General features: G+C 42.8%; 27 non-coding genes across 27 annotated transcripts; all 27 read left to right on the top strand.

Moving 5' to 3' along the window:
* Positions 1-13: 13 nt before the first annotated feature.
* Trnad-guc (transfer RNA aspartic acid (anticodon GUC)) lies at positions 14-85 on the top strand. Its single transcript has one exon. It is a non-coding gene; the product is annotated as a tRNA-Asp (tRNA).
* A 1,331-nt stretch (positions 86-1,416) lies between these two features.
* On the top strand, positions 1,417-1,489 carry Trnaf-gaa (transfer RNA phenylalanine (anticodon GAA)). The gene has a single exon. It is a non-coding gene; the product is annotated as a tRNA-Phe (tRNA).
* Positions 1,490-1,792: 303 nt separating this feature from the next.
* Trnay-gua (transfer RNA tyrosine (anticodon GUA)) lies at positions 1,793-1,865 on the top strand. The gene has a single exon. It is a non-coding gene; the product is annotated as a tRNA-Tyr (tRNA).
* A 672-nt stretch (positions 1,866-2,537) lies between these two features.
* Positions 2,538-2,610, top strand: Trnaf-gaa (transfer RNA phenylalanine (anticodon GAA)). Its single transcript has one exon. It is a non-coding gene; the product is annotated as a tRNA-Phe (tRNA).
* Positions 2,611-3,372: 762 nt separating this feature from the next.
* On the top strand, positions 3,373-3,444 carry Trnad-guc (transfer RNA aspartic acid (anticodon GUC)). The gene has a single exon. It is a non-coding gene; the product is annotated as a tRNA-Asp (tRNA).
* Positions 3,445-5,616: 2,172 nt separating this feature from the next.
* Positions 5,617-5,688, top strand: Trnae-uuc (transfer RNA glutamic acid (anticodon UUC)). The gene has a single exon. It is a non-coding gene; the product is annotated as a tRNA-Glu (tRNA).
* A 215-nt stretch (positions 5,689-5,903) lies between these two features.
* On the top strand, positions 5,904-5,976 carry Trnaf-gaa (transfer RNA phenylalanine (anticodon GAA)). Its single transcript has one exon. It is a non-coding gene; the product is annotated as a tRNA-Phe (tRNA).
* Positions 5,977-5,986: 10 nt separating this feature from the next.
* Positions 5,987-6,058, top strand: Trnad-guc (transfer RNA aspartic acid (anticodon GUC)). The gene has a single exon. It is a non-coding gene; the product is annotated as a tRNA-Asp (tRNA).
* Positions 6,059-7,484: 1,426 nt separating this feature from the next.
* Trnad-guc (transfer RNA aspartic acid (anticodon GUC)) lies at positions 7,485-7,556 on the top strand. Its single transcript has one exon. It is a non-coding gene; the product is annotated as a tRNA-Asp (tRNA).
* A 221-nt stretch (positions 7,557-7,777) lies between these two features.
* Trnaf-gaa (transfer RNA phenylalanine (anticodon GAA)) lies at positions 7,778-7,850 on the top strand. Its single transcript has one exon. It is a non-coding gene; the product is annotated as a tRNA-Phe (tRNA).
* A 10-nt stretch (positions 7,851-7,860) lies between these two features.
* Positions 7,861-7,932, top strand: Trnad-guc (transfer RNA aspartic acid (anticodon GUC)). Its single transcript has one exon. It is a non-coding gene; the product is annotated as a tRNA-Asp (tRNA).
* Positions 7,933-8,153: 221 nt separating this feature from the next.
* Positions 8,154-8,226, top strand: Trnaf-gaa (transfer RNA phenylalanine (anticodon GAA)). Its single transcript has one exon. It is a non-coding gene; the product is annotated as a tRNA-Phe (tRNA).
* Positions 8,227-8,236: 10 nt separating this feature from the next.
* On the top strand, positions 8,237-8,308 carry Trnad-guc (transfer RNA aspartic acid (anticodon GUC)). Its single transcript has one exon. It is a non-coding gene; the product is annotated as a tRNA-Asp (tRNA).
* A 1,426-nt stretch (positions 8,309-9,734) lies between these two features.
* Trnad-guc (transfer RNA aspartic acid (anticodon GUC)) lies at positions 9,735-9,806 on the top strand. The gene has a single exon. It is a non-coding gene; the product is annotated as a tRNA-Asp (tRNA).
* Positions 9,807-10,480: 674 nt separating this feature from the next.
* On the top strand, positions 10,481-10,552 carry Trnad-guc (transfer RNA aspartic acid (anticodon GUC)). Its single transcript has one exon. It is a non-coding gene; the product is annotated as a tRNA-Asp (tRNA).
* Positions 10,553-11,519: 967 nt separating this feature from the next.
* Positions 11,520-11,592, top strand: Trnaf-gaa (transfer RNA phenylalanine (anticodon GAA)). The gene has a single exon. It is a non-coding gene; the product is annotated as a tRNA-Phe (tRNA).
* Positions 11,593-11,992: 400 nt separating this feature from the next.
* Positions 11,993-12,064, top strand: Trnad-guc (transfer RNA aspartic acid (anticodon GUC)). Its single transcript has one exon. It is a non-coding gene; the product is annotated as a tRNA-Asp (tRNA).
* A 221-nt stretch (positions 12,065-12,285) lies between these two features.
* Positions 12,286-12,358, top strand: Trnaf-gaa (transfer RNA phenylalanine (anticodon GAA)). The gene has a single exon. It is a non-coding gene; the product is annotated as a tRNA-Phe (tRNA).
* A 762-nt stretch (positions 12,359-13,120) lies between these two features.
* Trnad-guc (transfer RNA aspartic acid (anticodon GUC)) lies at positions 13,121-13,192 on the top strand. Its single transcript has one exon. It is a non-coding gene; the product is annotated as a tRNA-Asp (tRNA).
* Positions 13,193-14,171: 979 nt separating this feature from the next.
* On the top strand, positions 14,172-14,244 carry Trnaf-gaa (transfer RNA phenylalanine (anticodon GAA)). The gene has a single exon. It is a non-coding gene; the product is annotated as a tRNA-Phe (tRNA).
* Positions 14,245-15,752: 1,508 nt separating this feature from the next.
* Positions 15,753-15,824, top strand: Trnad-guc (transfer RNA aspartic acid (anticodon GUC)). The gene has a single exon. It is a non-coding gene; the product is annotated as a tRNA-Asp (tRNA).
* A 1,349-nt stretch (positions 15,825-17,173) lies between these two features.
* Trnaf-gaa (transfer RNA phenylalanine (anticodon GAA)) lies at positions 17,174-17,246 on the top strand. Its single transcript has one exon. It is a non-coding gene; the product is annotated as a tRNA-Phe (tRNA).
* Positions 17,247-17,925: 679 nt separating this feature from the next.
* Positions 17,926-17,998, top strand: Trnaf-gaa (transfer RNA phenylalanine (anticodon GAA)). Its single transcript has one exon. It is a non-coding gene; the product is annotated as a tRNA-Phe (tRNA).
* A 679-nt stretch (positions 17,999-18,677) lies between these two features.
* Positions 18,678-18,750, top strand: Trnaf-aaa (transfer RNA phenylalanine (anticodon AAA)). The gene has a single exon. It is a non-coding gene; the product is annotated as a tRNA-Phe (tRNA).
* Positions 18,751-19,429: 679 nt separating this feature from the next.
* Trnaf-gaa (transfer RNA phenylalanine (anticodon GAA)) lies at positions 19,430-19,502 on the top strand. The gene has a single exon. It is a non-coding gene; the product is annotated as a tRNA-Phe (tRNA).
* A 2,254-nt stretch (positions 19,503-21,756) lies between these two features.
* On the top strand, positions 21,757-21,828 carry Trnad-guc (transfer RNA aspartic acid (anticodon GUC)). Its single transcript has one exon. It is a non-coding gene; the product is annotated as a tRNA-Asp (tRNA).
* Positions 21,829-22,049: 221 nt separating this feature from the next.
* Trnaf-gaa (transfer RNA phenylalanine (anticodon GAA)) lies at positions 22,050-22,122 on the top strand. The gene has a single exon. It is a non-coding gene; the product is annotated as a tRNA-Phe (tRNA).
* Positions 22,123-22,326: the final 204 nt, after the last annotated feature.

The raw sequence follows: 22,326 nt of genomic DNA, 5'->3' as shown, positions 1-22,326 counted from the left end.
GCAAGCGTAACTGTCCTCGGTAGTATAGTGGTCAGTATCCCCGCCTGTCACGCGGGAGACCGGGGTTCGATTCCCCGCCGGGGAGTTTGTGATATATCCATAATCTTTTTATTTTTATTGGATAACACTAATAATTCTACATGTGCGCTTTCGATTGACTTTAGAAATCTTGACAAACCACATTCGCTGAGTAACACAATTCTTTATTAGATGTATCTTCTCTCGTCCTTTTATGAACAAATAACATCTTGCTGATTCTTTCCAATTTCATTCTGGTAAAGCTGCTTTCCGATTTCTTCTAGGAGTGCCGAAAAAGCTCAGTTGGGAGAGCGTTAGACTGAAGATGTAAAGGTCCCTGGTTCGATCCCGGGTTTCGGCAAGCTTAACTGTCCTCGGTAGTATAGTGGCCTGTATCCCCGCCTGTCACGCGGGAGACCGGGGTTCGATTCCCCGCCGGGGAGTTTGCAATATTTCTTTAATATTTTTATTGGATAACACTAATAATTCTACATGTGCGCTTTCGATTGACTTTAGAAATCTTGACAAACCACATTCGCTGAGTAACACAATTCTTCCTTAGATGTATCTTCTCTCGTCCTTTTATGAACAAATAACATCTTGCTGATTCTTTCCAATTTCATTCTGGTAAAGCTGCTTTCCGATTTCTCCTAGGCGTGCCGAAATAGCTCAGTTGGGAGAGCGTTAGACTGAAGATCTAAAGGTCCCTGGTTCGATCCCGGTTGTTGGCAAGCGTTACTGTCCTCGGTAGTATAGTGGTCAGTATCTCCCCCTGTCACACGGGAGACCGGGGTTCGATTCCCCGCCGGGGAGTTTGCGATATTTCTTTAATATTTTTATTGGATAACACTAATAATTCTACATGTGCGCTTTCGATTGACTTTAGAAATCTTGACAAACCACATTCGCTGAGTAACACAATTCTTTATTAGATGTATCTTCTCTCGTCCTTTTATGAACAAATAACATCTTGCTGATTCTTTCCAATTTCATTCTGGTAAAGCTGCTTTCCGATTTCTCCTAGGGGTGCGGAAATAGCTCAGTTGGGAGAGCGTTAGACTGAAGATGTAAATGTCCCTGGTTCGATCCCGGGTTTCGGCAAGCGTAACTGTCCTCGGTAGTATAGTGGTCAGTATCCCCGCCTGTCACGCGGGAGAGCGGGGATCGATTCCCCGACGGGGAGTTTGCGATATTTCTTTAATATTTTTATTGTATAACACTAATAATTCTACATGTGCGCTTTCGATTGACTTTAGAAATCTTGACAAACCACATTCGCTGAGTAACACAATTCTTTATTAGATGTATCTTCTCTCGTCCTTTTATGAACAAATAACATCTTGCTGATTCTTTCCAATTTCATTCTGGTAAAGCTGCTTTCCGATTTCTCCTAGGCGTGCCGAAATAGCTCAGTTGGGAGAGCGTTAGACTGAAGATCTAAAGGTCCCTGGTTCGATCCCGGGTTTCGGCAAGCGTAACTGTCCTCGGTAGAACTGTGGTCAGTATCCACGCCTGTCACGCGGGAGACCGGGGTTCGATTCCCCGCCGGGGAGTTTGCGATATATCAATAATCTTTTTATTTTTATTGGATAACACTAATAATTCTACCTGTGCGCTTTCGATTGACTTTAGAAATCTTAAAAAACCACATTCGCTGAGTAACACAATTCTTTATTAGATGTATCTTCTCTCGCCCTTTTATGAACAAATAACATCTTGCTGATTCTTTCCAATTTCATTCTGGTAAAGCTGCTTTCCAATTTCTCCTAGGCGTGCCGAAATAGCTCAGTTGGGAGAGCATTAGACTGTAGATCTAGAGGTCCCTGGTTCGATCCTGGGTGTTGGCAAGCGTAACTGTCCTCGGTAGTATAGTGGTCAGTATCCCCGCCTGTCACGCGGGAGACCGGGGTTCGATTCCCCGCCGCGGAGTTTGTGATATATCAATAATCTTTTTATTTTTATTGGATAACACTAATAATTCTACATGTGCGCTTTCGATTGACTTTAGAAATCTTGACAAACCACATTCGCTGAGTAACACAATTATTCCTTAGATGTATCTTCTCTGGTCCTTTTATGAACAAATAACATCTTGCTGATTCTTTCCAATTTCATTCTGGTAAAGCTGCTTTCCGATTTCTCCTAGGCGTGCCGAAATAGCTCAGTTGGGAGAGCGTTAGACTGAAGATCTAGAGGTCCCTGGTTCGATCCCGGATGTTGGCAAGCGTTACTGTCCTCGGTAGTGTAGTGGTCAGTATCCCCGCCTCTCACACGGGAGACCGGGGTCGATTCCCCGACGGGGAGTTTGCGATATTTCTTTAATATTTTTATTGGATAACACTAATAATTCTACATGTGCGCTTTCGATTGACTTTAGAAATCTTGACAAACCACATTCGCTGAGTAACACAATTCTTTATTACATGTATCTTCTCTCGTCCTTTTATGAACAAATAACATCTTGCTGATTCTTTCCAATTTCATTCTGGTAAAGCTGCTTTCCGATTTCCCCTAGGCGTGCCGAAATAGCTCAGTTGGGAGAGCGTTAGACTGAAGATCTAAAGGTCCCTGGTTCGATCCCGGGTTTCGGCAAGCGTAACTGTCCTCGGTAGAACTGTGGTCAGTATCCACGCCTGTCACGCGGGAGACCGGGGTTCGATTCCCCGCCGGCGAGTTTGCTATATTTCTTTAATCTTTTTATTTTTATTGGATAACACTAATAATTCTACATGTTCGCTTTCGATTGACTTTAGAAATCTTGACAAACCACATTCGCTGAGTAACACAATTCTTTATTAGATGTATCTTCTCTCGTCCTTTTATGAACAAATAACATCTTGCTGATTCTTTCCAATTTCATTCTGGTAAAGCTGCTTTCCGATTTCTCCTAGGCGTGCCGAAATAAATCAGTTGGGAGAGCGTTAGACTGAATATTTAAAGGTCCCTGGTTCGATCCCGGGTTTCGGCAAGCGTAACTGTCCTCGGTAGTATAGTGGTCAGTATCCTCGACTGTCACGCGGGAGACCGGGGTTCGATTCCCCGCCGGGGAGTTTGTGATATATCAATAATCTTTTTATTTTTATTGGATAACACTAATAATTCTACATGTGCGCTTTCGATTGACTTTAGAAATCTTGACAAACCACATTCTCTGAGTAACACAATTCTTTATTAGATGTATCTTCTCTCGTCCTTTTATGAACAAATAACATCTTGCTGATTCTTTCCAATTTCATTCTGGTAAAGCTGCTTTCCGATTTCTCCTAGGCGTGCCGAAATAGCTCAGTTGGGAGAGCGTTAGACTGAAGATGTAAAGGTCCCTGGTTCGATCCCGTGTTTCGGCAAGCTTAACTGTCCTCGGTAGTATAGTGGTCAGTATCCCCGCCTGTCACGCGGGAGACCGGGGTTCGATTCCCCGCCGGGGAGTTTGCGATATTTCTTTAATATTTTTATTGGATAACACTAATAATTCTACATGTGCGCTTTCGATTGACTTTAGAAATCTTGACAAACCACATTCGCTGAGTAACACAATTCTTTATTAGATGTATCTTCTCTCGTCCTTTTATGAACAAATAAAATCTTGCTGATTTTTTCCAATTTCATTCTGGTAAAGCTGCTTTCCGATTTCTCCTAGGCGTGCCGAAATAGTTCAGTTGGGCGAGCGTTAGACTGAAGATCTAAAGGTCCCTGGTTCGATACCGGGTTTCGGCAAGCGTAACTGTCCTCGGTAGTATAGTGGTCCGTATCCCCGCCTGTCACGCGGGAGACCGGGGTTCGATTCCCCGCCGGGGAGTTTGTGATATATCAATAATCTTTTTATTTTTATTGGATAACACTAATAATTCTACATGTGCGCTTTCGATTGACTTTAGAAATCTTGACAAACCACATTCGCTGAGTAACACGATTCTTCCTTAGATGTATCTTCTCTCGTCCTTTTATGAACAAATAACATCTTGCTGATTCTTTCCAATTTCATTCTGGTAAAGCTGCTTTCCGATTTCTCCTAGGCGTGCCGAAATAGCTCAGTTGGGAGAGCGTTTGACTGAAGATCTAAAGGTCCCTTGTTCGATCCCGGGTTTCGGCAAGCGTAGCTGTCCTCGGTAGTATAGTGGTCAGTGTCCCCGCCTGTCACGCGGGAGACCGGGGTTCGATTCCCCTCCGGGGAGTTTGCTATATTTCTTTAATATTTTTATTGGATAACACTAATAATTCTACATGTGCGCTTTCGATTGACTTTAGAAATCTTGACAAACCACATTCGCTGAGTAACACAATTCTTTATTAGATGTATCTTCTCTCGTCCTTTTATGAACAAATAACATCTTGCTGATTCTTTCCAATTTCATTCTGGTAAAGCTGCTTTCCGATTCCTCCTAGGCGTGCCGAAATAAATCAGTTGGGAGAGCGTTAGACTGAATATCTAAAGGTCCCTGGTTCGATCCTGGGTTTCGGCAAGCGTAACTGTCCTAGGTAGTATAGTGGTCAGTATCCTCGCCTGTCACGCGGGAGACCGGGGTTCGATTCCCCGCCTGGGAGTTTGCTATATTTCTTTAATCTTTTTATTTTTATTGGATAACACTAATAATTCTACATGTGCGCTTTCGATTGACTTTAGAAATCTTGACAAACCACATTCGCTGAGTAACACAATTCTTTATTAGATGTATCTTCTCTCGTCCTTTTATGAACAAATAACATCTTGCTGATTCTTTCCAATTTCATTCTGGTAAAGCTGCTTTCCGATTTCTCCTAGGCGTGCCGAAATAGCTCAGTTGGGAGAGCGTTAGACTGAAGATGTAAAGGCCCCTGGTTCGATCCCGGGTTTCGGCAAGCTTAACTGTCCTCGGTAGTATAGTGGTCAGTATCCCCGCCTGTCACGCGGGTGACCGGGGTTCGATTCCCCGCCGAGGAGTTTGCTATATTTCTTTAATCTTTTTATTTTTATTGGATAACACTAATAATTCTACATGTGCGCTTTCGATTGACTTTAGAAATCTTGACAAACCACATTCGCTGAGTAACACAATTCTTTATTAGATGTATCTTCTCTCGTCCTTTTATGAACAAATATCATCTTGCTGATTCTTTCCAATTTCATTCTGGTAAAGCTGCTTTCCGATTTCTCCTAGGCGTGCCGAAATAGCTCAGTTGGGAGAGCGTTAGACTGAAGATGTAAAGGCCCCTGGTTCGATCCCGGGTTTCGGCAAGCTTAACTGTCCTCGGTAGTATAGTGGTCAGTATCCCCGCCTGTCACGCGGGAGACCGGGGTTCTATTCCACGCCGGGGAGTTTGCTATATTTCTTTAATCTTTTTGTTTTTATTGGATAACACTAATAATTCTACATGTGCGCTTTCGATTGACTTTAGAAATCTTGACAAACCACATTCGCTGAGTAACACAATTCGTCCTTAGATGTATCTTCTCTCGTCCTTTTATGAACAAATAAAATCTTGCTGATTTTTTCCAATTTCATTCTGGTAAAGCTGCTTTCCGATTATTCCTAGGCGTGCCGAAATAGTTCAGTTGCGCGAGCGTTAGACAGAAGATCTAAAGGTCCCTGGTTCGATCCCGGGTTTCGGCAAGCGTAGCTGTCCTCGGTAGTATAGTGGTCAGTTTCCCCGCCTTTCACGCGGGAGACCGGGGTTCGATTCCCCGCCGGGGAGTTTGCTATATTTCTTTAATATTTTTATTGGATAACACTAATAATTCTACATGTGCGCTTTCGATTGACTTTAGAAATCTTGACAAACCACATTCGCTGAGTAACACAATTCTTTATTAGATGTATCTTCTCTCGTCCTTTTATGAACAAATAACATCTTGCTGATTCTTTCCAATTTCATTCTGGTAAAGCTGCTTTCCGATTCCTCCTAGGCGTGCCGAAATAGCTCAGTTGGGAGAGCGTTAGACTGAAGATCTAAAGATCCCTGGTTCGATCCCGGGTTTCGGCAAGCGTAACTGTCCTCGGTAGTATAGTGGTCAGTATCCCCGCCTGTCACGCGGGAGACCGGGGTTCGATTCCCCGCCGGGGAGTTTGCTATATTTCTTTAATCTTTTTATTTTTATTGGATAACACTAATAATTCTACGTGTGCGCTTTCGATTGACTTTAGAAATCTTGACAAACCACATTCGCTGAGTAACACAATTCTTTATTAGATGTATCTTCTCTCGTCCTTTTATGAACAAATAACATCTTGCTGATTCTTTCCAATTTCATTCTGGTAAAGCTGCTTTCCGATTTCTCCTAGGCGTGCCGAAATAGCTCAGTTGGGAGAGCGTTAGACTGAAGATGTAAAGGTCACTGGTTCGATCCCGGGTTTCGGCAAGCGTAACTGTCCTCGGTAGTATTGTGGTCAGTATCCCCGCCTGTCACGCGGGAGACCGGGGTTCGATTCCCCGCCGGGGAGTTTGCTATATTTCTTTAATCTTTTTGTTTTTATTGGATAACACTAATAATTCTACATGTGCGCTTTCGATTGACTTTAGAAATCTTGACAAACCACATTCGCTGAGTAACACAATTCTTTATTAGATGTATCTTCTCTCGTCCTTTTATGAACAAATAACATCTTGCTGATTCTTTCCAATTTCATTCTGGTAAAGCTGCTTTCCGATTTCTCGTAGGCGTGCCGAAATAGCTCAGTTGGGAGAGCGTTAGACTGAAGATCTAAAAGTCCCTGGTTCGATCCCGGGTTTCGGCAACCGTAACTGTCCTCGGTAGTATAGTGGTCAGTATCCCCACCTGTCACGCGGGAGACCGGGGTTCGATTCCCCGCCGGGAATTTTGCGATATAACATTAATATTTTTATTGGATAACACTAATAATTCTACATGTGCGCTTTCGATTGACTTTAGAAATCTCGACAAACCACATTCGCTGAGTAACACAATTCTTCCTTAGATGCATCTTCTCTCGTCCTTTTATGAACAAATAACATCTTGCTGATTCTTTCCAATTTCATTCTGGTAAAGCTGCTTTCCGATTTCTCCTAGGCGTGCCGAAATAGCTCAGTTGGGTGAGCGTTAGACTGAATATCTAAAGGTCCCTGGTTCGATCCCGGGTTTCGGCAAGCGTAACTGTCCTCGGTAGTATAGTGGTCTGTATCCCCGCCTGTCACGCGGGAGACCGGAGTTCGATTCCCTGCCGGGGAGTTTGCTATGTTTCTTTAATCTTTTTATTTTTATTGGATAACACTAATAATTCTACATGTGCGCTTTCGATTGACTTTAGAAATCTTGACAAACCACATTCGCTGAGTAACACAATTCTTTATTAGATGTATCTTCTCTCGTCCTTTTATGAACAAATAAAATCTTGCTGATTCTTTCCAATTTCATTCTGGTAAAGCTGCTTTCCGATTTCTCCTAGGCGTGCCAAAATAGCTCAGTTGGGAGAGCGTTAGACCGAAGATCTAATGGTCGCTGGTTCGATCCCGGGTTTCGGCAAGCGTAACTGTCCTCGGTAGTATAGTGGTAAGTATCCCCGCCTGTCACGCGGGAGACCGGGGTTCGATTCCCCGCCGGGGAGTTTGTGATATATCAATAATCTTTTTATTTTTATTGGATAACACTAATAATTCTACATGTGCGCTTTCGATTGACTTTAGAAATCTTGACAAATCACATTCGCTGAGTAACACAATTCTTTATTAGATGTATCTTCTCTCGTCCTTTTATGAACAAATAACATCTTGCTGATTCTTTCCAATTTCATTCTGGTAAAGCTGCTTTCCGATTTCTCCTAGGCGTGCCGAAATAGCTCAGTTGGGAGAGCGTTAGACTGAAGATCTAAAGGTCCCTGGTTCGATCCCGGGTTTCGGTAAGCGTAACTGTCCTCGGTAGTATAGTGGTCAGTATCCCCGCCTGTCACGCGGGAGACCGGGGTTCGATTCCCCGCCGAGGAGTTTGCTATATTTCTTTAATCTTTTTATTTTTATTGGATAACACTAATAATTCTACATGTGCGCTTTCGATTGACTTTAGAAATCTTGACAAACCACATTCGCTGAGTAACACAATTCTTTATTAGATGTATCTTCTCTCGTCCTTTTATGAACAAATAACATCTTGCTGATTCTTTCCAATTTCATTCTGGTAAAGCTGCTTTCCGATTCCTCCTAGGCGTGCCGAAATAGCTCAGTTGGGAGAGCGTTAGACTGAAGATCTAAAGATCCCTGGTTCGATCCCGGGTTTCGGCAAGCGTAACTGTCCTCGGTAGTATAGTGGTCAGTATCCCCGCCTGTCACGCGGGAGACCGGGGTTCGATTCCCCGCCGGGGAGTTTGCTATATTTCTTTAATCTTTTTATTTTTATTGGATAACACTAATAATTCTACGTGTGCGCTTTCGATTGACTTTAGAAATCTTGACAAACCACATTCGCTGAGTAACACAATTCTTTATTAGATGTATCTTCTCTCGTCCTTTTATGAACAAATAACATCTTGCTGATTCTTTCCAATTTCATTCTGGTAAAGCTGCTTTCCGATTTCTCCTAGGCGTGCCGAAATAGCTCAGTTGGGAGAGCGTTAGACTGAAGATGTAAAGGTCACTGGTTCGATCCCGGGTTTCGGCAAGCGTAACTGTCCTCGGTAGTATTGTGGTCAGTATCCCCGCCTGTCACGCGGGAGACCGGGGTTCGATTCCCCGCCGGGGAGTTTGCTATATTTCTTTAATCTTTTTGTTTTTATTGGATAACACTAATAATTCTACATGTGCGCTTTCGATTGACTTTAGAAATCTTGACAAACCACATTCGCTGAGTAACACAATTCTTTATTAGATGTATCTTCTCTCGTCCTTTTATGAACAAATAACATCTTGCTGATTCTTTCCAATTTCATTCTGGTAAAGCTGCTTTCCGATTTCTCGTAGGCGTGCCGAAATAGCTCAGTTGGGAGAGCGTTAGACTGAAGATCTAAAAGTCCCTGGTTCGATCCCGGGTTTCGGCAACCGTAACTGTCCTCGGTAGTATAGTGGTCAGTATCCCCACCTGTCACGCGGGAGACCGGGGTTCGATTCCCCGCCGGGAATTTTGCGATATAACATTAATATTTTTATTGGATAACACTAATAATTCTACATGTGCGCTTTCGATTGACTTTAGAAATCTCGACAAACCACATTCGCTGAGTAACACAATTCTTCCTTAGATGTATCTTCTCTCGTCCTTTTATGAACAAATAACATCTTGCTGATTCTTTCCAATTTCATTCTGGTAAAGCTGCTTTCCGATTTCTCCTAGGCGTGCCGAAATAGCTCAGTTGGGTGAGCGTTAGACTGAATATCTAAAGGTCCCTGGTTCGATCCCGGGTTTCGGCAAGCGTAACTGTCCTCGGTAGTATAGTGGTCTGTATCCCCGCCTGTCACGCGGGAGACCGGAGTTCGATTCCCTGCCGGGGAGTTTGCTATGTTTCTTTAATCTTTTTATTTTTATTGGATAACACTAATAATTCTACATGTGCGCTTTCGATTGACTTTAGAAATCTTGACAAACCACATTCGCTGAGTAACACAATTCTTTATTAGATGTATCTTCTCTCGTCCTTTTATGAACAAATAAAATCTTGCTGATTCTTTCCAATTTCATTCTGGTAAATCTGCTTTCCGATTTCTCCTAGGCGTGCCAAAATAGCTCAGTTGGGAGAGCGTTAGACCGAAGATCTAATGGTCGCTGGTTCGATCCCGGGTTTCGGCAAGCGTAACTGTCCTCGGTAGTATAGTGGTAAGTATCCCCGCCTGTCACGCGGGAGACCGGGGTTCGATTCCCCGCCGGGGAGTTTGTGATATATCAATAATCTTTTTATTTTTATTGGATAACACTAATAATTCTACATGTGCGCTTTCGATTGACTTTAGAAATCTTGACAAATCACATTCGCTGAGTAACACAATTCTTTATTAGATGTATCTTCTCTCGTCCTTTTATGAACAAATAACATCTTGCTGATTCTTTCCAATTTCATTCTGGTAAAGCTGCTTTCCGATTTCTCCTAGGCGTGCCGAAATAGCTCAGTTGGGAGAGCGTTAGACTGAAGATCTAAAGGTCCCTGGTTCGATCCCGAGTTTCGGTAAGCGTAACTGTCCTCGGTAGTATAGTGGTCAGTATCCCCGCCTGTCACGCGGGAGACCGGGGTTCGATTCCCCGCCGGGAAGTTTGCTATATTTCTTTAATACTTTTATTGGATAACACTAATAATTCTACATGTGCGCTTTCGATTGACTTTAGAAATCTTGACAAACCACATTCGCTGAGTAACACAATTCGTTATTAGATGTATCTTCTCTCGTCCTTTTATGAACAAATAACATCTTGCTGATTCTTTCCAATTTCATTCTGGTAAAGCTGCTTTCCGATTTCTCCTAGGCGTGCCGAAATAGCTAAGTTGGGAGAGCGTTAGACTGAAGATCTAAAGGTCCCTGGTTCGATCTCGGGTTTCGGCAAGCGTAACTGTCCTCGGTAGTATAGTGGTCAGTATCCCCGCCTGTCACGCGGGAGACCGGGGTTCGATTCCCCGCCGAGGAGTTTGCTATATTTCTTTAATCTTTTTATTTTTATTGGATAACACTAATAATTCTACATGTGCGCTTTCGATTGACTTTAGAAATCTTGACAAACCACATTCGCTGAGTAACACAATTCTTTATTAGATGTATCTTCTCTCGTCCTTTTATGAACAAATAACATCTTGCTGATTCTTTCCAATTTCATTCTGGTAAAGCTGCTTTCCGATTTCTCCTAGGCGTGCCGAAATAGCTCAGTTGGGAGAGCGTTAGACTGAAGATGTAAAGGTCCCTGGTTCGAACCCGGGTTTCGGCAAGCGTAACTGTCCTTGGTAGTATTGTGGTCAGTATCCCCGCCTGTCACGCGGGAGACCGGGGTTCGATTCCCCGCCGGGAAGTTTAAGATATAACATTAATATTTTTATTGGATAACACTAATAATTCTACATGTGCGCTTTCGATTGACTTTAGAAATCTCGACAAACCACATTCGCTGAGTAACACAATTCTTCCTTAGATGTATCTTCTCTCGTCCTTTTATGAACAAATAACATCTTGCTGATTCTTTCCAATTTCATTCTGGTAAAGCTGCTTTCCGATTTCTCCTAGACGTGCCGAAATAGCTCAGTTGGGAGAGCGTTAGACTGAAGATATAAAGCTCCCTGGTTCGATCCCGGGTTTCGGCAAGCGTAACTGTCCTCGGTAGTATAGTGGTCAGTATCCCCGTCTGTCACGCGGGAGACCGGGGTTCGATTCCCCGCCGGGGAGTTTGCTATATTTCTTTAATCTTTTTATTTTTATTGGATAACACTAATAATTCTACATGTGCGCTTTCGATTGACTTTAGAAATCTTGACAAACCACATTCGCTGAGTAACACAATTCTTTATTAGATGTATCTTCTCTCGTCCTTTTATGAACAAATAACATCTTGCTGATTCTTTCCAATTTCATTCTGGTAAAGCTGCTTTCCGATTTCGCCTAGGCGTGCCAAAATAGCTCAGTTGGGAGAGCGTTAGACTGAAGATCTAAAGGTCCCTGGTTCGATCCCGGGTTTCGGCAAGCGTAACTGTCCTCTGCAAGCGTGTAGTATAGTGGTCAGTATCCCCGCCTGTCACGCGGGAGACCGGGGTTCGATTCCCCGCCGGGGAGTTTGCGATATAACATTAATCTTTTTATTTTTATTTTTATTGGATAACACTAATAATTCTACATGTGCGCTTTCGATTGACTTTAGAAATCTCGACAAACCACATTCGCTGAGTAACACAATTCTTCCTTAGATGTATCTTCTCTCGTCCTTTTATGAACAAATAACATCTTGCTGATTCTTTCCAATTTCATTCTGGTAAAACTGCTTTCCGATTTCTCCTAGGCGTGCCGAAATAGCTCAGTTGGGAGAGCGTTAGACTGAAGATCTAACGGTCCCTATTTCGATCCCGGGTTTCGGCAAGCGTAACTGTCCTCGGTAGTATAGTGGTCAGTATCCCCGCCTGTCACGCGGGAGACCGGGGTTCGATTCCCCGCCGGGGAGTTTGCGATATAACATTTTTCTTTTTATTTTTATTAGATAACACTAATAATTCTACATGTGCTCTTTCGATTTACTTTAGAAATCTGAACAAATCTCATTCGCTGAGTAACACAATTCTTCCTTAGATGTATCTTCTCTCGTTCTTTTATGAACAAATAACATCTCGCTGATTCTTTCCAGTTTCATTCTCATAAAGCTGCTTTCCGATTTCTCCCAGGCGTGCCGAAATAGCTCAGTTGGGAGAGCGTTAGACTGAAGCTCTAAAGGTCCCTGGTTCGATCCCGGGTTTCGGCAAGCGTAGCTGTCCTCGGTAGTATAGTGGTCAGTATCCCCGCCTGTCACGCGGGAGACCGGGGTTCGATTACCCGCCGGCGAGTTTGCTATATTTCTTTAATCTTTTTATTTTTATTGGATAACACTAATAATTCTACATGTGCGCTTTCGATTGACTTTAGAAATCTTGACAAACCACATTCGCTGAGTAACACAATTCTTTATTAGATGTATCTTCTCTCGTCCTTTTATGAACAAATAACATCTTGCTGATTCTTACCAATTTCATTCTCGTAAAGCTGCTTTCCGATTTCTCCTTGGCGTGCCGAAATAAATCAGTTGGGAGAGCGTTAGACTGAATATCTAAAGGTCCCTGGTTCGATCCCGGGTTTCGGCAAGCGTAACTGTCCTCGGTAGTATAGTGGTCAGTATCCTCGACTGTCACGCGGGAGACCGGGGTTCGATTCCCCGCCGGGGAGTTTGCTATATTTCTTTAATCTTTTTATTTTTATTGGATAACACTAATAATTCTACATGTGCGCTTTCGATTGACTTTAGAAATCTCGACAAACCACATTCGCTGAGTAACACAATTCTTCCTTAGATGTATCTTCTCTCGTCCTTTTATGAACAAATAACATCTTGCTGATTCTTTCCAATTTCATTCTGGTAAAGCTGCTTTCCGATTTCTCCTAGGCGTGCCGAAATAGCTGAGTTGGGAGAGCGTTAGGCTGAAGATATAACGGTGCCTATTTCGATCCCGGGTTTCGGCAAGCGTAACTGTCCTCGGTAGTATAGTGGTCAGTATCCCCGCCTGTCACGCGGGAGACCGGGGTTCGATTCCCCGCCGGGGAGTTTGCGATATATCAATAATCTTTTTATTTTTATTTTTATTGGATAACACTAATAATTCTACTTGTGCTCTTTCGATTGACTTTAGAAATCTTGACAAACCACATTCGCTGAGTAACACAATTCTTCCTTAGATGTATCTTCTCTCGTCCTTTTATGAACAAATAACATCTTGCTGATTCTTTCCAGTTTCATTCTGATAAAGCTTCTTTCCGATTTCCCCTCGGCGTACCGAAATAGCTCAGTTGGGAGAGAGTTAGACTGAAGATCTAAAGGTCCCTGGTTCGATCCCGGGTTTCGGCAAGCGTAACTGTCCTCGGTAGTATAGTGGTCAGTATCCCCGACTGTCACGCTGGAGACCGGGGTTCGATTCCCCGCCGGGGAGTTTGCTATATTTCTTTAATCTTTTTATTTTTATTGGATAACACTAATAATTCTACATGTGCTCTTTCGATTGACTTTAGAAATCTTGACAAACCACATTCGCTGAGTAACACAATTCTTCCTTAGATGTATCTTCTCTCGTCCTTTTATGAACAAATAACATCTTGCTGATTCTTTCCAGTTTCATTCTGATAAAGCTGCTTTCCGATTTTTCCTAGGCGTGCCGAAATAGCTCAGTTGGGAGAAGGTTAGACTGAAGATCTAAAGGTCCCTGGTTCGATCCCGGGTTTCGGCAAGCGTAACTGTCCTCGGTAGTATAGTGGTAAGTATCCCCGCCTGTCACGCGGGAGACCGGGATTCGATTCTCCGCCGGGGAGTTTGCGATATAACATTTATCTTTTTATTTTTATTGGATAACACTAATAATTCTACATGTGCTCTTTCGATTGACTTTAGAAATCTTGACAAACCACATTCGCTGAGTAACACAATTCTTTATTAGATGTATCTTCTCTCGTCCTTTTATGAACAAATAACATCTTGCTGATTCTTTCCAATTTTATTCTGGTAAAGCTGCTTTCCGATTTCTCCTAGGCATGCCGAAATAGCTCAGTTGGGAGAGCGTTAGACTGAAGATCTAAAGGTCCCTGGTTCGATCCCGGGTTTCGGCAAGCGTAACTGTCCTCGGTAGTATAGTGGTAAGTATCCCCGCCTGTCACGCGGGAGACCGGGATTCGATTCTCCGCCGGGGAGTTTGCGATATAACATTAATCTTTTTATTTTTATTTTTATTGGATAACACTAATAATTCTACATGTACTCTTTCGATTGACTTTAGAAATCTTGACAAACCACATTCGCTGAGTAACACAATTCTTCCTTAGATGTATCTTCTCTCGTCCTTTTATGAACAAATAACATCTTGCTGATTCTTTCCAGTTTCATTTTGATAAAGCTGCTTTCCGATTCCTCCTAGGCGTGCCGAAATAGCTCAGTTGGGAGAGCGTTAGACTGAAGATATAAAGGTCCCTGGTTCGATCCCGGGTTTCGGGACGCGTAACTGTCCTCGGTAGTATAGTGGTCAGTATCCCCGACTGTCACGCGGGAGACCGAGGTTCGATTCCCCGCCTGGGAGTTTGCTATATTTCTTTAATCTTTTTATTTTTATTGGATAACACTAATAATTCTACATGTGCGTTTTCGATTGACTTTAGAAATCTTGACAAACCACATTCGCTGAGTAACACAATTCTTTATTAGATGTATCTTCTCTCGTCCTTTTATGAACAAATAACATCTTGCTGATTTTTTCCAATTTCATTCTGGTAAAGCTGCTTTCCGATTTCTCCTAGGCGTGCCGAAATAGCTCAGTTGGGAGACCTTTAGACTGAAGATCTAAATTTCCCGGGTTTCGGCAAGCGTAACTGTCCTCGGTAGTATAGTGGTCAGTATCCCCGCCTGTCACGCGGGAGATCGGGGTTCGATTCCCCGCCGGGGAGTTTGCTATATTTCTTTAATCTTTTTATTTTTATTGGATAACACTAATAATTCTACATGTGCGCTTTCGATTGACTTTAGAAATCTTGACAAACCACATTCGCTGAGTAACACAATTCTTCCTTAGATGTATCTTCTCTCGTCCTTTTATGAACAAATAACATCTTGATGATTCTTTCCAATTTCATTCTGGTAAAGCTGCTTTCCGATTTCTCCTAGGCGTGCCGAAATAGCTCAGTTGGGAGAGCGTTAGACTGAAGATCTAAAGGTAACTGGTTCGATCCCGGGTTTCCGCAAGCGTAACTGTCCTCGGTAGTATAGTGGTCAGTATCCCCGCCTGTCACGCGGGAGACCGGGGTTCGATTCCCCGCCGTCGAGTTTGCTATATTTCTTTAATCTTTTTATTTTTATTGGATAACACTAATAATTCTACATGTGCGCTTTCGATTGACTTTAGAAATCTTGACAAACCACATTCGCTGAGTAACACAATTCTTCCTTAGATGTTTCTTCTCTCGTCCTTTTATGAACAAATAACATCTTGCTGATTCTTTCCAATTTCATTCTGGTAAAGCTGCTTTCCGATTTCCCCTAGGCGTGCCGAAATAGCTCAGTTGGGAGAGCGTTAGACTGAAGATCTAAAGGTCCCTGGTTCGATCCCGAGTTTCGGCAAGCGTAACTGTCCTCGGTAGTATAGTGGTCAGTATCCCCGCCTGTCACGCGGGAGACCGGGGTTCGATTCCCCGCCGGGGAGTTTGTGATATATCAATAATCTTTTTATTTTTATTGGATAACACTAATAATTCTACATGTGCTCTTTCGATTCACTTTAGAAATCTTGACAAACCACATTCGGTGAGTAACACAATTCTTCCTTAGATGTATCTTCTCTCGTCCTTTTATGAACAAATAACATCTTGCTGATTCTTTCCAGTTTCATTCTGATAAGGCTTCTTTCCGATTTCCCCTAGGCGTACCGAAATAGCTCAGTTGGGAGAGCGTTAGACTGAAGATCTAAAGGTCCCTGGTTCGATCCCGGGTTTCGGCAAGCGTAACTGTCCTCGGTAGTATAGTGGTCAGTATCCCCGCCTGTCACGCGGGAGACCTGGGTTCGATTCCCCGATGGGGAGTTTGCGATATAACATTAATCTTTTTATTTTTATTGGATAACACTAATAATTCTACATGCGCGCTTTCGATTGACTTTAGAAATCTTGACAAACCACATTCGCTGAGTAACACAATTCTTTATTAGATGTATCTTCTCTCGTCCTTTTATGAACAAATAACATCTTGCTGATTCTTTCCAATTTCATTCTGGTAAAGCTGCTTTCCGATTTCTCCTAGGAGTGCCGAAGTAGCTCACTTGGGAGAGCGTTAGACTGAAGATCTAAAGGTAACTGGTTCGATCCCGGGTTTCGGCAAGCGTAACTGTCCTCGGTAGTATAGTGGTCAGTATCCCCGCCTGTCACGCGGGAGACCGGGGTTCGATTCCCCGCCGTCGAGTATCCTATGTTTCTTTAATCTTTTTATTTTTATTGGATAACACTAATAATTCTACATGTGCGCTTTCGATTGACTTTAGAAATCTTGACAAACCACATTCGCTGAGTAACACAATTCTTCCTTAGATGTATCTTCTCTCGTCCTTTTATGAACAAATAACATCTTGCTGATTCTTTCCAATTTCATTCTGGTAAAGCTGCTTTCCGATTTCCCCTAGGCGTGCCGAAATAGCTCAGTTGGGAGAGCGTTAGACTGAAGATCTAAAGTTCCCTGGTTCGATCCCGAGTTTCCGCAAGCGTAACTGTCCTCGGTAGTATAGTGGTCAGTATCCCCGCCTGTCACGCGGGTGACCGGGGTTCGATTCCCCGCCGGGGAGTTTGTGATATATCAATAATCTTTTTATTTTTATTGGATAACACTAATAATTCTACAAGTGCGCTTTCGATTGACTTTAGAAATCTTGACAAACCACATTCACTGAGTAACACAATTCTTCCTTAGATGTATCTTCTCTCGTCCTTTTATGAACAAATAACATCTTGCTGATTCTTTCCAGTTTCATTCTGGTAAAGCTGCTTTCCGATTTCTCCTAGGCGTGCCGAAATAGCTCAGTTGGGAGAGCGTTAGACTGAAGATCTAAAGGTCCCTGGTTCGATCCCGGGTTTCGGCAAGCGTAACTGTCCTCGGTAGTATAGTGGTCAGAATCCCCGCCTGTCACGCGGGAGAGCGGGATTCGATTCTCCTCCAGGGAGTTTGCGATATAACATTGATCTTTTTATTTTTATTGGATAACACTAATAATTCTACATGTGCTCTTTCGATTCACTTTAGAAATCTTGACAAACCACATTCGCTGAGTAACACAATTCTTCCTTAGATGTATCTTCTCTCGTCCTTTTATGAACAAATAACATCTTGCTGATTCTTTCCAGTTTCATTCTGGTAAAGCTGCTTTCCGATTTCTCCTAGGCGTGCCGAAATAGCTCAGTTGGGAGAGCGTTAGACTGAAGATCTAAAGGTCCCTGGTTCGATCCCGGGTTTCAGCAAGCGTAACTGTCCTCGGTAGTATAGTGGTCAGTATCCCCGCCTGTCACTCGGGAGACCGGGATTCGATTTTCCGCCGGGGAGTTTGCGATAAAACATTGATCTTTTTATTTTTATTGGATAACACTAATAATTCTACATGTGCTCTTTCGATTCACTTTAGAAATCTTGACAAACCACATTCGCTGAGTAACACAATTCTTCCTTAGATGTATCTTCTCTCGTCCTTTTATGAACAAATAACATCTTGCTCATTCTTTCCAGTTTCATTCTGGTAAAGCTGCTTTCCGATTTCTCCTAGGCGTGCCGAAATAGCTCAGTTGGGAGAGCGTTAGACTGAAGATCTAAAGGTCCCTGGTTCGATCCCGGGTTTCGGCAAGCGTAACTGTCCTCGATAGTATAGTGGTCAGTATCCCCGCCTGTCACGCGGGAGACCGGGGTTCGATTCCCCGCCGGGGATTTTGCTATATTTCTTTAATCTTTTTATTTTTATTGGATAACACTAATAATTCTACATGTGCGCTTTCGATTGACTTTAGAAATCTTGACAAACCACATTCGCTGAGTAACACAATTCTTCCTTAGATGTATCTTCTCTCGTCCTTTTATGAACAAATAAAATCTTGCTGATTCTTTCCAGTTTCATTTTGATAAAGCTGCTTTCCGATTTCTCCTAGGCGTGCCGAAATAACTCAGTTGGGAGAGCGTTAGACTGAATATCTAAAGGTCCCTGGTTCGATCCCGGGTTTCGGCAAGCGTAACTGTCCTCGGTAGTATAGTGGTCAGTATCCCCGCCTGTCACGCGGGAGACCGGGGTTCGATTCCCCGCCGGGGATTTTGCTATATTTCTTTAATCTTTTTATTTTTATTGGATAACACTAATAATTCTACATGTGCGCTTTCGATTGACTTTAGAAATCTTGAACAACCACATTCGCTGAGTAACACAATTCTTCCTTAGATGTATCTTCTCTCGTCCTTTTATGAACAAATAACATCTTGCTGATTCTTTCCAGTTTCATTCTGGTAAAGCTGCTTTCCGATTTCTCCTAAGCGTGCCGAAATAGCTCAGATGGGAGAGCTTTAGACTAAAGATCTAAAGGTCCCTGGCTCGATCCCGGGTTTCGGCAAGCGTAACTGTCCTCGGTAGTATAGTGGCCAGTATCCCCGCCTGTCACGCGGGAGACCGGGGTTCGATTCCCCTCCGGGGCAATTGCGATATAACATTAATCTTTTTATTTTTATTGGATAACACTAATAATTCTACATGTGCTCTTTCGATTGACTTTAGAAATCTTGACAAACCACATTCGGTGAGTAACACAATTCTTCCTTAGATGTATCTTCTCTCGTCCTTTTATGAACAAATAACATCTTGCTGATTCTTTCCAGTTTCATTCTGATAAGGCTTCTTTCCGATTTCCCCTAGGCGTACCGAAATAGCTCAGTTGGGAGAGCGTTAGACTGAAGATCTAAAGGTCCCTGGTTCGATCCCGGGTTTCGGCAAGCGTAACTGTCCTCGGTAGTATAGTGGTCAGTATCCCCGCCTGTCACGCGGGAGACCTGGGTTCGATTACCCGATGGGGAGTTTGCGATATAACATTAATCTTTTTATTTTTATTGGATAACACTAATAATTCTACATGCGCGCTTTCGATTGACTTTAGAAATCTTGACAAACCACATTCGCTGAGTAACACAATTCTTTATTAGATGTATCTTCTCTCGTCCTTTTATGAACAAATATCATCTTGCTGATTCTTTCCAATTTCATTCTGGTAAAGATGCTTTCCGATTTCTCCTAGGCGTGCCGAAATAGCTCAGTTGGGAGAGCGTTAGACTGAAGATCTAAAGGTCCCTGGTTCGATCCCGGGTTTCGGCAAGCGTAACTGTCCTCGGTAGTATAGTGGTCAGTATCCCCGCCTGTCACGCGGGAGACCGGGGTTCGATTCCCCCCCGTCGAGTTTCCTATGTTTCTTTAATCTTTTTATTTTTATTGGATAACACTAATAATTCTACATGTGCTCTTTCGATTGACTTTAGAAATCTTGACAAACCACATTCGCTGAGTAACACAATTCTTCCTTAGATGTATCTTCTCTCGTCCTTTTATGAACAAATAACATCTTGCTGATTCTTTCCAATTTCATTCTCGTAAAGCTGCTTTCCGATTTCTCCTAGGAGTGCCGAAGTAGCTCACTTGGGAGAGCGTTAGACTGAAGATCTAAAGGTAACTGGTTCGATGCTGGGTTTCGGCAAGCGTAACTGTCCTTGGTAGTATAGTGGTCAGTATCCCCGCCTGTCACGCGGGAGACCGGGGTTCGATTCCCCGCCGTCGAGTATCCTATGTTTCTTTAATCTTTTTATTTTTATTGGATAACACTAATAATTCTACATGTGCGCTTTCGATTGACTTTAGAAATCTTGACAAACCACATTCGCTGAGTAACACAATTCTTCCTTAGATGTATCTTCTCTCGTCCTTTTATGAACAAATAACATCTTGCTGATTCTTTCCAATTTCATTCTGGTAAAGCTGCTTTCCGATTTCCCCTAGGCGTGCCGAAATAGCTCAGTTGGGAGAGCGTTAGACTGAAGATCTAAAGTTCCCTGGTTCGATCCCGAGTTTCCGCAAGCGTAACTGTCCTCGGTAGTATAGTGGTCAGTATCCCCACCTGTCACGCGGGAGACCGGGGTTCGATTCCCCGCCGGGGAGTTTGTGATATATCAATAATCTTTTTATTTTTATTGGATAACACTAATAATTCTACAAGTGCGCTTTCGATTGACTTTAGAAATCTTGACAAACCACATTCGCTGAGTAACACAATTCTTCCTTAGATGTATCTTCTCTCGTCCTTTTATGAACAAATAACATCTTGCTGATTCTTTCCAGTTTCATTTTGATAAAACTGCTTTCCGATTTCTCCTAGGCGTGCCGAAATAGCTCAGTTGGGAGAGCGTTAGACTGAAGATCTAAAGGTCCCTGGTTCGTTCCCGGGTTTCGGCAAGCGTAACTGTCCTCGGTAGTATAGTGGTCAGTATCCCCGCCTGTCACGTGGGAGACCGGGATTCGATTCTCCGCCGGGGAGTTTGCGATATAACATTGATCTTTTTATTTTTATTGGATAACGCTAATAATTCTACATGTGCTCTTTCGATTCACTTTAGAAATCTTGACAAACCACATTCACTGAGTAACACAATTCTTCCTTAGATGTATCTTCTCTCGTCCTTTTATGAACAAATAACATCTTGCTGATTCTTTCCAGTTTCATTCTGGTAAAGCTGCTTTCCGATTTCCCCTAGGCGTGCCGAAATAGCTCAGTTGGGAGAGCGTTAGACTGAAGATCTAAAGTTCCCTGGTTCGATCCCGAGTTTCCGCAAGCGTAACTGTCCTCGGTAGTATAGTGGTCAGTATCCCCACCTGTCACGCGGGAGACCGGGGTTCGATTCCCCGCCGGGGAGTTTGTGATATATCAATAATCTTTTTATTTTTATTGGATAACACTAATAATTCTACAAGTGCGCTTTCGATTGACTTTAGAAATCTTGACAAACCACATTCGCTGAGTAACACAATTCTTCCTTAGATGTATCTTCTCTCGTCCTTTTATGAACAAATAACATCTTGCTGATTCTTTCCAGTTTCATTTTGATAAAACTGCTTTCCGATTTCTCCTAGGCGTGCCGAAATAGCTCAGTTGGGAGAGCGTTAGACTGAAGGTCTAAAGGTCCCTGGTTCGTTCCCGGGTTTCGGCAAGCGTAACTGTCCTCGGTAGTATAGTGGTCAGTATCCCCGCCTGTCACGTGGGAGACCGGGATTCGATTCTCCGCCGGGGAGTTTGCGATATAACATTGATCTTTTTATTTTTATTGGATAACACTAATAATTCTACATGTGCTCTTTCGATTCACTTTAGAAATCTTGACAAACCACATTCGCTGAGTAACACAATTCTTCCTTAGATGTATCTTCTCTCGTCCTTTTATGAACAAATAACATCTTGCTGATTCTTTCCAGTTTCATTCTGGTAAAGCTGCTTTCCGATTTCTCCTAGGCGTGCCGAAATAGCTCAGTTGGGAGAGCTTTAGACTGAAGATCTAAAGGTCCCGCGTTTCGGAAAGCGTAACTGTCCTCGGTAGTATAGTGGTCAGTATCCCCGCCTGTCACGCGGGAGACCGGGGTTCGATTCCCCGCCGGGGAGTTTGCTATATTTCTTTAATCTTTTTATTTTTATTCGATAACACTAATAATTCTACATGTGCGCTTTCGATTGACTTTAGAAATCTTGACAAACCACATTCGCTGAGCAACACAATTCTTCCTTAGATGTATCTTCTCTTGTCCTTTTATGAACAAATAACATCTTGCTGATTCTTTCCAATTTCATTCTGGTAAAGCTGCTTTCCGATCTCTCCTAGGCGGGCCGAAATAGCTCAGTTGGGAGAGCGTTAGACTGAAGATCTAAAGGTCCCTGGTTCGATCCCGGGTTTCGGCAAGCGTAACTGTTCTCGGTAGTATAGTGGTCAGTATCCCCGCCTGTCACTCGGGAGACCGGGATTCGATTTTCCGCCGGGGAGTTTGCGATAAAACATTGATCTTTTTATTTTTATTGGATAACACTAATAATTCTACATGTGCTCTTTCGATTCACTTTAGAAATCTTGACAAACCACATTCGCTGAGTAACACAATTCTTCCT

Source organism: Argiope bruennichi, chromosome 7 (genome assembly GCF_947563725.1).
Source record: "Argiope bruennichi chromosome 7, qqArgBrue1.1, whole genome shotgun sequence".
Classification (NCBI taxonomy): domain Eukaryota; kingdom Metazoa; phylum Arthropoda; class Arachnida; order Araneae; family Araneidae; genus Argiope; species Argiope bruennichi.
Note: the sequence above shows the minus strand (reverse complement) of the source record. Positions and strands in the feature narration are given on the sequence as shown.